This window comes from Vanellus vanellus (genome assembly GCF_965231255.1).
Source record: "Vanellus vanellus genome assembly, chromosome: 24".
Taxonomy (NCBI): domain Eukaryota; kingdom Metazoa; phylum Chordata; class Aves; order Charadriiformes; family Charadriidae; genus Vanellus; species Vanellus vanellus.
This window is the reverse complement of record NC_138929.1, coordinates 6,824,672-6,829,642: the sequence shown is the minus strand read 5'-3', so window position 1 is coordinate 6,829,642 and position 4,971 is coordinate 6,824,672.

Below are 4,971 nucleotides of genomic sequence, written 5' to 3'. Positions count from 1 at the left end.
ACTCATGTGATTACCCTCCAAACAGAGCTCTCTTTCCTGAAATCATCATGTTCCTCTGAAATCACAATGTTATGGATATCGCTCTCCAGAGGAAACAACTGCAGCACCCCGCTGGCTATGGCCTGTGGATACCGCTGTGTCTTTTTCCTACATCACCGTAACAAGGGATTACCTTTTGAACAGATTGTAAAACTGTGTTCTCATAAGCTACTACAAAATGATCATACTGATGCATTTTGTAAAATACATAGATGGAGCTTTCCTTGTTGCCACAGCTACTCAAAAAATGTTTCAGAAGACCCAGAGCAGCAATTTCCATAAATGTATTCCATAAATAAAACCTGGGGGGGTTGGACTAGATGACCTTTTCAAGGTCCTTTCCAACTCAAACCATCCTAGGATTCCATGGGTCCATGAATATTTGCGTTTCAACAGTAAACTGTACCGGCTGTGCCACTGGGTTTACGTATCTTCCTCATATTAGATACTGTGATTGATGCTTCTCAGCCATCTTTAGTCGCTTCTAGTTGTTGCCAGAGACCCTGGCTGTCGTATGATCCGTGACAGAAGATGGGACATTCACTGCAGCCATGGCTCTCATAAAAACATTGCAGCCTTTAGGTCTTCTCAGGTGGGCCACAAGTCTGAAGGACACATTGGACTAAATCAAGCAGGCGGGAGCCCTTACTGACATCTTTTTTGTACACAAAACTTGCTTGCTTTTCCCAAGAAGAAATATTCTTGTGCTGCCCTTGTTCACCTCGGAACACTTGTGTATTCTTCCAATACCATGGATGCATATTATCAGCACTTCCTGAACAACAGGGCTGAAGCCCTCAGATCTCTCCAGGGGCTTTCCCCCCCTCTGTCTTGTTTTATTCTGGAAAAGCAGGAGGTATTCTCCAGCTTTTCTGATTGCTCTGCTAAACATGGGATAAATACTTTTGAAGACTGTTTGTATAGACCTAAGCTTTCTCATAGGCCACCAGACCTGGCGTCTGGAGAATGTCCCTCATTTCAGCATCCAAAGAGAGGACTCTATCAGCCCTCAGGCCTTCCCCGGATAATAGCAGCACCCAGAGTTGCTCGAACTAATTGGCAGGCACCAGATACATTCTTTCCACATAGTCCATCCATGCTTTACCAAAAGGCCTATAAATGAGCAGAAGACTAAAACTTATGTACTCCACACATTTGATAAAAGGATCTCTCCAGAGCACTTCCTGATGCAGCACTCGTGACAATCTGTAACACCACAGGACATTCTCGGGGACAGCAGACAGCAAGCTGTGGGCATTCATCAGTCGGCAAGCAGTTGCAAGTCAAAAAAAGTTAAAGCATGTTATTAAGGGCATCGTCAAGTTTGAACCTCCCATGATGCAGCTTTGAACCATTGTCATGTGTCCTGTCACTGGATCCCAGGGAGATCAGCACCTCCCTCTCCATTCCCCCTCCTCAGGAAGCTGCAGAGAACAATGAGGTCACCCCTCAAACTCCTTTTCCCCAAACTAGACAGGCCCAAGCTCCTCACCCACTCCTCACAGGACATTTCTTCCAGCCCTTTCACAGGCTTTGCTGACTTTCTCTGGATGCATTCAGGTACCTTCAGTTCCTTCGTAAATTGAGGGGCCCAGAACTACACACACGACTCAAGATGAGACCACACCAACGCTAAATACAGCGGGATAATCACCTCTCTTGACCTGCTCGTTGGAGTGTGTTAACGCACCCCAGGATGTGGTTTGCCCTCTGGCTGCCAGGGCACACTGCTGACTCCTATTGAGCCTGCCATCAACCAACACCCCCAGGCCCCTTTCTGCAGGGCTGCTCTCCAGCCACTCCTCTCCCAAGTTATACTTCTGTCTGGGATTATCCCATCCCAAGTCCACAATATGTCCTTTGAACTTCTTAAATTTCACACCGTGAATGATTGCCCAATGCTCCAATTGTTCTACATCCCTCTGAAAGGCCTCCTGTCCCTCAAGAGACTCAGCAGCACCTCCCAGTTTGGTGTCATCAGCAAAATTCCTCATGGTACATTCAACTCTTCCATCCAGATCAATGATGAAAATATGGAACAGAACTGGCCCTACAATTGAGCCCTGAGGAACACCGGTGGTGACTGCTCGTCAGCCAGATGTAGCCTCACTCACTACAACGCTTTGAGCCCTGCCTTTCAGCCAGTTCTTCACCCAGCGCACTGTGTACCTGCTCATCCCATAGTTGGACAACTTCTCCACAAGGATGCTGTCAGGGACATTATCAAACGCCTTACTAACATCACAAAAAAATATATGCACCACCTTCCCTTCATGCACTGGGCGGGTGACCTTATCACAGAAGGATATCAGATTAGTCCAACAGGACGTTCCCTTTGTGACCCCATGTTGACTGTGCCTGATGATTGCATTGTTCTTTGAACGCCTTGCAATAGCACCCAGAATGACCTTTCCAGGGACTGAGGTTAGACTAACAGGTCTGTAGTTTCCTGCGACATCCCTCACGCTCTCCTAAATTGGAATAACATTGGCTGGCTTCCAGTCAGCAGGGACCTCAACAGACTCCCAAGACCTTTGGTAGATGACCAAGAGGGGTCCTGCTGTAGCAGCTGCCAGCTCCTTCGGTACTCTGGCATGAATCCCATCTGTCCCCATGGACTTATGAACAATCAGCTGATACAACTGTTCCCTTACAAATTCAGTATCCACAAATGGAAAGTCACTGCTCCTGCACTCGTGCTCCTCCAACTCAGAGGACCAGGCAGCCAGTCTTTTGGTATTATTAAAGTCTGCGGCAAAAAAAAGCATTGAATGCTTCCATTTTTTCATGATCTCCATTAGTCAGGTGACCACCTTCAACAAGTATTGGCCCAATGTTTTCTTTAGACATCCTCTTGCTCTCCACGCATTTACAAAAAGCCTGTCTTGTTGTCTGACACAAGACGAGCCCGTTTCAGCTCTAATTGAGCTTTGGCCTTTCCTGGCTTCTCCCTGCTTATGCAAACCACAGCTCTGCCACTTTGCTGCGAAACCTGACCTTCCTTCCAGAGATAGGGCAATTTCTTTTTCCTCTTCAGTTCCATGAGATCTTCTGCCCTGCTTGCTGAACTTACTGAACTTACTTACAGAATTGCCTGCTCCTGTGCTTTTAAAAGGTGGTTCTTTGAATACCACTTGTCGATTCCTAAAAGCAGATTTGCGGGGGACAATCCCAGGATGGATGCTGGTGGCTTCTGGCACCAAGCAGAAGGCTTCCTGCCCCACCTAAGCGCTTACAACTACAAAGGAGGTTCACTGGCCTCACAACCCCTTCTAGGAAGGCAACGTGCTGGGCTGCCTCTGTCAAGTGCCTGTACACTAATGCACTCAGTATGGGGAATAAACACAAGGACTTAGAGATGTGTGTGCAGTTGCAGGGCTATGATCACATTGGGATCATGGGCACAGGGTGGGATGGCTCCCCTGACTGGCATGTTTCAGTGGAGGGACACAGGCTCTTTTGGAAGTACAGGCTGAGAAGATGAGGAGGGGGACTTGCCCTTTCTGTGAGAGAGCAGTTGGAGCGCATGGAGCTCTGTGTGGGGATGGGTGATGTGTCAAATGAGAGCTCGTGGGTAAGCATTAAAGAGAAAACAGATAAAGAGGACATTGTGTCCCCTAAAGTGTGGCCAGTAGGTCGAGGGAGGTCATTCTCCCCCTCTACCCTGCACTGGTGAGGCCACAACTGGAATACTGTGTCCAATTTTGGGCTCCCCAGTTCAAGAGGGACAGGGAACTGCTGGAGCGAGTCCAGCGAAGGGCAACTAAGATGATTAAGGGCTTGGAGCATCTGCCTTATGAGGAAAGGCTGAGAGAGCTGGGACTCTTTAGCCTGGAGATGAGAAGGCTGAGGGGAGACCTTATTATGGCGTACAAGTATCTAAAGGGTGGGTTGAAGGAGGATGGAGCCAGGCTCTTTTCAATGGTTCCAAGTAACAGGACGAGGGGCAATGGGCACAAGTTAGAACACAGGGAGTTCCGTTCAAATACACGGAAACACTTCTTTACGGTGAGGGTGACAGAGCACTGGAACAGGCTGCCCAGGGAGGTTGTAGAGTCCCCTTCCCTGGAGATTTTCAAGACCCGCCTGGATGCAGTCCTGAGTAATGTACTCTGGGCAATCCTGCTTTAGCAGGGGAGTTGGACTAGATGATCTCTAGAGGTCCCTTCCAACTCTGATAGTTCTGTGATTCTGTGATTCTGTAAAGACCACCTGACCAGAAAGAACCATCAGAGACCCTCCACAGGCAGGTAGAAGCAGTCTGGCCTTCACAGGCCTTGGTCTTCATGGGGAGCTTCAGCTACCCCAATATCTGCTGGAGGGACAGCACAGCAGGACATAAGCAAGCCAGGAGCTTCCTAGAGTGCATGGATGACAACTTCGTAACACAAGTGACAGAGGACCCAACAAGAACAGGTGTTCTGCTGGACCTCATACATACCAAGAAGGAAGATGTTGCAGATGTGAAGATCAACGGCAGACTGGGCTGCAGTGACTGTGAAATGGCAGAGTTCAGCATCCTGAGGGGAGTGAGGAGGGGAACTAGCAAGCTCACAACGTGGGCCTTTAGGACAGCAGACTTTGGTGTCTTTCAAGTCCTGATTGGACAATTCGCGTAGGATAAAGCCCTGGAGGCAACAGAGGCCCAACAAGTCTGGTTAATATTCAAGCTCAAGAGCAGTCCATGCCAATGAGCAGAATGTCAGGAAAGCGTGCCAGGAGACCTGCATGGATGAACAAGGAGCTCCCGGCCCAAAACACAAGAAGGAAGCAAGGATGAGTAACCTGATAGGAACACAGGGACACTGTCCAAGCATGTGGGGATGGAGGTTAGGAAAGCCAAAGCCCAGCTGCCACTGATTCTGGGAACGGACGTGGAAGGCAACAAGAAGGGCTTTTGTAAGGACACAGGTGACAAAAGGAAGGCTGGGG